This window comes from Vespa velutina, chromosome 7 (assembly GCF_912470025.1).
Source record: "Vespa velutina chromosome 7, iVesVel2.1, whole genome shotgun sequence".
NCBI classification, from domain to species: Eukaryota; Metazoa; Arthropoda; class Insecta; order Hymenoptera; family Vespidae; genus Vespa; species Vespa velutina.
The window spans coordinates 5,452,528-5,460,027 of NC_062194.1; the positions used below are offsets into that span (position 1 = coordinate 5,452,528).

Genomic DNA, 7,500 nt, shown 5'->3' on the forward strand with positions numbered 1-7,500 from the left:
GCGAACGTTTTCTCCTAATTCAATTTGAAAAGCTTTCTGGAGCGCGTCCAAAAGACGACATCCCGTATTCATGCCGGCGGGAATGGCACTCGTAACTCATAGCGGTACAGTCACGATTCCCCAACAGAGTTGAACAAAAGAGAGAGAGAGAGAGAGAGAGAGAGAGAGAGAGAGAGAGAGAGAGAGAGAGAGAGAGAGATATCCTTGGACCCTTAGAAATGTACAATCACTGTCATCCTTTTTGAAGGATATCATTTCGAAAACGATTAAATTGATTCTTTTCTCTGTCGAATTTACCATCGATTTCTTTCTTCAATCTTTTTTTCTTTTTTCTTTTTTTTTTTCTTTTTTTTTTTCTTTCCTTTTTTTTTTTCTTTTCTACCCTTTTCGAAAATAGGGAGAAGTGAGGAATTTTTTTCTCAAGTTTAATATACACTTTATTTGTCATATATACATATTCATATAATATGTCGTATTATATATGTAAATTATAAAATATACATATACATATGCACATACATATAATATATGTACTTACATTTAGTATAATACAATACACATGATCGGATTTTATGTATACGCGGTGTTACCTTCTCGAGTATGAAATGTGCAAAGAAAAGAAAAAGAAAGGGAAAAGAAAAGGAAAGAAAAAAATAAATAAATAATAAAAGAAATATTTTAAACGATTATCGTGTATGATAATATCGAGAGAGGTTGGATGAGGGGCGAGCGGGGTCGTAGCGATGATTATATTTGACTTTACGATGATCTTGCTTGGGAAAGTTACGTTTACAATTTTTTTTCTTTTTCTTTTTTTTTTTTATGGAATCCCTGTATTCTCTTCATTAAATATTCATGTAGCCAACATAAAAATATTTTCAATGCTATTTCTACCTATATATGTATTTTACAATAGGACATTTTTGACTCATTTAAGCGTCAAATTTGACCTGTCCCAAGGATTAACATTTGACCAATGTATCTTGCTGAAAAGATGATAGTTCTCGTTTTGGACTTTGTCTATCCTTGTTAGACAATAAAACAATTGTATTGGCCAATATATAGATAGAAAATGTATAAATGTATTTTGAATAATGGAAAATACATAGAACTCTAGGGATCGGGGGGGGGAGGGGTTGGGAGGGGACACACAACAACGTTCGACGGTGGTAAGCCAATTTGAAAGGTAGGAGAGACAGGTGAGGACAAGAGAGAGAGAGAGAGAGGGAGAGAGAGTGAGAGTGAGAGAGAGAGGATGGGACAAAACAGAAAAGAGTCGGGGTTCGGTTCTGGGTTATGTCTGGGGTTTTGTCCGTAATTTTGTTTGGGGTTCAGTCTGGTATCTTCGCCAATCATTGACAATCTTCGAGTATATATGGGGAAAAAAAAAAAAAAAAAAAGAAGGAAAAGAAAAATGAAAAAACTGGCCGGGCCAGATCGGACCAAGCTTAACCGACCCGACCCGATCCGATCCGATCTGATCCTTTCCTGTTCTGTTCAATCCTGTCTGTCTTGTCCTGTTGTCTCTTATTCATATCTTATTTATGAAATTGTCTTGCCATATATATTAGCGCTTTTCTATATATCCTCTACTCCATTATTTACGAGAATACATTTATACATTTTGATATGTATTTACGCATTTAACCATCGTAAAATTTTTCTATTACGAAGGAACGAACGATCGATCTATCGATTTATCGATCGATCGATCGATCAATCCATTGACTTGTAAGAATATATTCTCCAAGGCCTTGTCTCCTTTCCCCTATGGAATCGTTCATCCGTAGTAGAGAAGAAAGAGAAGAAGGAAAAGGAAAAGAAGAAGAAGAAGAAAAAGGAAAAGAAGAAGAAAAAGGAAAAGAAGAAGAAGAGTACTCTTGTACTTTCTCCTGGGACTGTACCCGATGAACTACGGAAGGGAGGTCTGGTCTGGAACGAATTGTCCCTTACCCGCAGGACATTCGAGAGCATCTCTCCCGACTACATTGGATACGCATTGGGGACTTGCGATCTCCTTCGTTCTCGTTACCGCGAGAAACATAGCGAATCTTTTTCGATCAACCAATAACTAACCAACCTTCATTCGTTCATCTTCTTTTTCGCGACTCTATAAAACCGATTTTCCGAGCATGTCGTCCACCTCGTCATTGCGTCATTGTCTTCATCGTCTTCGTCGTCGTCGTCGTCGTCGTTGTCGTCGTCATCGTCCTCATTGTCGTTGTTGTTGTCGTTATCGTCGTCATCGTCGTCGTCTTCGTTGTCTTCGTTGTTGTCGTTGTCTCTGTTACGACGGAATCATGGCCAATATTTTCCCCGGCCAGGAATGTCGGCTTTACGGGCAAGCACAAAATGGCTGCCAGCAGGAGCGATCGACCGTTCCTCTACGTGAGAGAGAGAGAGAGAGAGAGAGAGAGAGAGAGAGAGAGAGAGACCGAATGTACCAGCATGGGAAACAGAGATAGACTGTGATAGAGAGAGAGAAAGAGAAAGAGGTAGAGTAAGCTGAAATAGAGAGAGAGAGAGAGAGAGAGAGAGAGAGAGAGAGAGAGAGAGAGATAGAGTGAGAGAGAGAAAGAGGAGAATATACAAGTGGTTCTTGCTCTTTCGCGTTCATTCGTACTCTTTCTCTCTCTCTTTCTCTCTCTCTCTCTTTCTCTTTCTCTTTCTCTTTCTCTTGTCCTCTTCCTTCCTTTATTTCTCTCTCGTTTCTTCTACTCTTTACTCGTGTCACTTCTCTGTCGTTCAACACGCTTTATATATATATATATATATATATATATATATTTCTCTCTTTTTCTAACCCAAAGTTCTCTCGTCGTGTCGAATCATCGTTCTCTTTCCTTCTCGAACACATCGAAGAATTCGTCTTGCTCGCTCTCGCCATCTTCGTCGTTTCAACGCTTCGACGATTTTCTTTCTCTCTCTCTCTCTCTCTCTCTATATATATATATATATATATATATATATATATATATATATATATTCTCGCTTATCCGTCTTCTTCCTCGAAGCTCGAAATCGTACGTGCGTCTTCGTCTCACGCAAAGTCCATCTTTCTCTCGTTCGTCTCCTTGTTGAACAGATAGCAGCATTTCTCTCTCTTTCTCTCTCTCTCTCTCTCTCTCTTGTTCATATTACTCACACAAAGCTATATATATATATATATACATATACCAGCTACGGTGTTCTTCCCTTTCTCTCTTTCCCTTGTTCTCCCCCTTCTCTCTGTCGTATCCACTTTGTTCCCTATGGTAACGGGCCGAGAGAAAGAGAGAGTGAGAGGGGTGATACGACCAATGTTGAAGAGATGGAAAAGCACAATTACAGGAGAGTAGGAACGAATATATATATATATATATATATATATATATATATATATACACATACATACATCATAGACACATACACAAACACTTCACGCGCTCGTCCCATCTATAGAGAGGCTCGAAGAGCTACCTCGCATGTATGTGTTATATGTATGTTTGCATGTATATGTATGAACATATCGTGTGCGCGCGCGATTCAACATAGGCGTTGGCAACGTGGAAGCGACACGCGTTCTCTCTCTCTCTCTCTCTCTCTCTCTCATGCTTCGGGCAAGCGACGACCGCGTACACACTAATTGTGCGGCGTACCCAACTGAGTTACATTGTCTCTCGTATTATACATACACGATATTGCGCGGCGGTTCCTCCCCGCAAACCTTCCCCTCTTTGGTTCTCTCTCTCTCTCTCTCTTTGGTTCGACTGAAGCGCCATCTAACCATCTATACTGTAGCCACATCGACCTACCGAGAGATGGGCGCGCTTATGCATGCATGCATGCATGCATGCATGCATGTATGCATGTGGATAGATGAATGTACGTATGTACGTACGTATGCATACATACACGTATATAAATTATATATATATATATACTATATCTTATCTATACTATATATATATATATATATCTACCATTTCATACACGTGCATGTACATACATACATATGTACACATACAAACGACATATCGCGTAACACGAGCACCGTTATTCGATATCCACGCTCGATCGAAGGTGGATACGACACGAGCACGATGACGACGACGACGTACATGAGGAGGAGGAGGAGCAGTCTCTGTACTATGTCTACTCTGTACTATGTCTACTCTGTACTCTGTCTACTATTATCTATCCGTCTTTCTGTCTGTCTGTATGTCTGCTATCTGTATGTCTGTCTGTATGTCTGGATATTTGTATATCTTTCTGTATATCCGGCTATCTGTATGTCTCTGCATATCTGTATATCTTTCTGTCTGTATATTGTGTGCTGTATCTTTGTCTGCTATATGCTGTATGTCTGTCTGTATGCTGTATCTTTGTCTGCTATATGCTGTATATCTGTCTGTATGCTGTCTGTCTGTACGCTGTATGTCTGTCTGTCTGTATGCTGTATGTCTGTCTGTCTGTATCATGCATGTATGTATGTATGTGTATATGTATGTATGTATGCTATCTGTCTGTCTGTCTGTATGTATGTATGTCTGTCTGTATGTCTGTCTGTCTGTATGTCTGTCTGTCTGTATGTCTGTCTGTCTGTCTGTATGTATGTATGTCTGTCTGTCTGTATGTCTGTCTGTCTGTATGTATGTCTGTCTGTCTGTATGTTTATCTGTTTCTTTCTCTGTCTGCCGTCGTCGTAAACGTTGTGCGGTAACAACGGCGAACGACAGTGGCAACGATGGAGTCGACAGAAGAAGAAGAAGTGAAGGAGATGGTGGTGATGATGGTGATGGTGATGATCTTCGTCGATTACGTCAGAGAGAAAGGGAAAAAAAACGGCTTTCGTCGAGCCGACGCCTCTCGTTATACATCGTCGGCTCAGCCGTCTATGAAACGAGCCGAACGAGCTTATTTATGCTCGTCGATACGATCACACCGTAAGCTCACCGTTTAAGAGATCGACCGTGCTCGTTCATCATCTTTTTCTCTTTCCCTCTTTTCATCTGTCTCTCTCTCTCTATTTCTATTCTATGGACTCGGTCTATTGTTTCTAAGGGCACTCAATTTAATACACCGCAGGTTAGATATCGGATACAACAATTTTGAATTAGTATCGAATACGTTAATGTCCAAGATCTATATCTGAACGGAATGATTTCCAATATCTATCTCCCCCCTCTCCCTATCTCTCTCTCTCTCTCCCTCTCTCTCTTTCAACACATAAAGTTCCTGTTTGGTCGAAGTTACAGTCAAGTTACGTAGGAGATACCAAACGAGACACACAGGGAGAGAGAGAGAGAGAGAGAGAGAGACCCTGTCCGATTCTAACAACACAGTGTTTACAGTCTAGCGTGTATGTTTACGGGCGTCCTAATGAAATCCAGGGGCAAACAGGGGCCCTGCAGAACGTTTGCGAATGCGAAACCATAGCGTACCTGCTTCTAATTCGTTGTGCAACCACGTCGTTAATTCGGTGTGTAATTACGGCATAGACCATCGGATAAATTGCTTTGTCCGTCTCCATCGGAGAGAATAAGCGAATACGTAGTATTCTCTAGATGCTGAGAGATAGCTTATTATCATATTGTACATATCTACCACCTATCTACCTATCCTACTATATCCTATGTACTATGTACCAGCTTTGTAATAATAGGGTGAGGGGGAAGGGGGAAAAAGGTTACGATAGTAGTTCGGTTTGATTGGTCAGTCTTACGGTCAAGTTAAATCCCTTAATCAATAAGATTGAATTTTATTAAACTTTTATGACCTGTAGGGAGGGGGGGGGGATTCACTTTCGAAAACGATAATTTTTTTTACGGAACATCGATATATATATATATAATTGCCGTTGAAATAATTAATGTAGCTCTAATGATTGAATTTATTTATGAACATTCAAAACGAGATATATCTTAGAGAGTAATAAGTAATATTATTATATTATTAGAGAATGGATTTGAGATCAATTATCTTAAGATCATTATTTAAATTAAAAATTTTTTATTCAATTCAAGAAGAATTCTCGAGAAATATAAAACTCTTCCCTCCTCCATCCCCCCTTCCTCTCTCCAGCTCTTCTGAACGAATACATAAATTATTCAAGTATTTAAATATTTAACGCGATTCATAATTTTTTTTTTTTTTTGTCATATTGATACTTCGAGTATTTTTTTCTCTCTTCTCTCTCTCTCTCTCTCTCTCTCTCTCTTTTTCTCTCTTAATTAGAGATTAAAAAATTTGAAGTATTGAAAAAACAATTTTTTTTTTTTTTTGGAGATATTTGCGAGAGCAATGTTTCTCGATATGCTTCTAAATCTCTAATCATGAAGGATCGAATTAATTAATATTTATAAATAGATATCGTTGTAGAAAATTAAATTGAAATAAAACACATCGGAGAAATTATTGATCGTATATATACACACACACATATATATATATATATATGTATATATGTATACCACTCACGTTATTTAAGCGAGTCATCATAATCCGATTGGATAGCAAATTCTTCGAAAGAGAATCTCCGTAGCGAAGTGCCGTGTAAATATTATACAAACGTCTTTTCGACCGCTCCGGGGGTCTCTTAGAGTTTATCCTCTTCTTCGTTTCTCAGGATCTTCTTATACCTGAGGTGCTGTTAGCGTGTGCATAAATGCATTTGCTCATATCCCAAAGTAATCCTCTTCGTTCTTCAGTCATTTCTATGATGGGGCATACAAAGCTTAGAAACAGTCGTCTCGTACTTGTGTCGTTTCATAACCATCTCTCTTTCTCTCTCTATCCATCTATCTATCTATCTATCTATCTATCTATCTATCTATCTATCTATCTATCTATCTATCTATCTCTATCCATCTCTTTTTTGTCTATTCCATCGTAAATCTTATACTTGCATTTCCTTTTGTCTCTTTTCCTCTCTTTCTCTCTCTCTTTCTCTCTTTCTGTCTCTCACTCCCTCTCTCTCTCTCTCTCTCTCTCTCTCTCTCTCTTTATGAGAACGTACGACTACTAACTAACTACCTTTACGAAATTATACGTAATAACGTGATGCATATTTTATGCGTCACAGCACGTAAACCGAATTATGGAATTTTCCGAGGAGAAAATTTTGTAAAACGACAAACTTGCGTGTATGCGTACGTATTTGCTTTTTTTTTTCTTCGTATGTGTTAATGCACGCGCTCGCGCGTGTGCGCATATATATATATATATATATAACGTAGCATACTTTTACGAGCTACTTGTAACGCGTTTGCGTTATTATTTTTCAGACAGAGCTTTGGCCGAGGGAACACTTCGGCGAGACGACTTTCCAGTGGAAGGACATGTTTTCTTTATGGTACGTTCAGATACTATTATTACTATTACTATTACTACTACTACTACTACTACGACTACTACCGGAATACTACTATCGATTTTTATGTACTTTCTTTTTTTTATTGTTTCTATTTTCTTTTGGTTTGAAGCTCATCTTCCGAAATTCAGTTGGTGAAAATATTAATA

The 7,500-nt window shown here is 38.5% G+C and overlaps 1 protein-coding gene across 9 annotated transcripts in view; it reads left to right on the forward strand.

The window, feature by feature from the left end:
* LOC124950782 (zinc finger protein 608-like) overlaps positions 1-7,500 on the forward strand; it is a 195,810-nt gene that overhangs the window by 68,792 nt on the left and 119,518 nt on the right. For 4 of the 9 annotated variants that reach the window (XM_047498057.1, XM_047498068.1, XM_047498069.1 and 1 more), the window contains exon 2: positions 7,266-7,333. The exons of 1 other annotated variant lie outside the window; for it this stretch is intronic. The gene's annotated coding sequence lies outside the window, so the exon portion shown is untranslated. Of the gene's footprint in view, positions 105-7,265; positions 7,334-7,500 lie in introns of all 9 variants that reach the window. 4 more of the 9 variants (XM_047498062.1, XM_047498061.1, XM_047498059.1 and 1 more) reach the window with 2 other exon arrangements.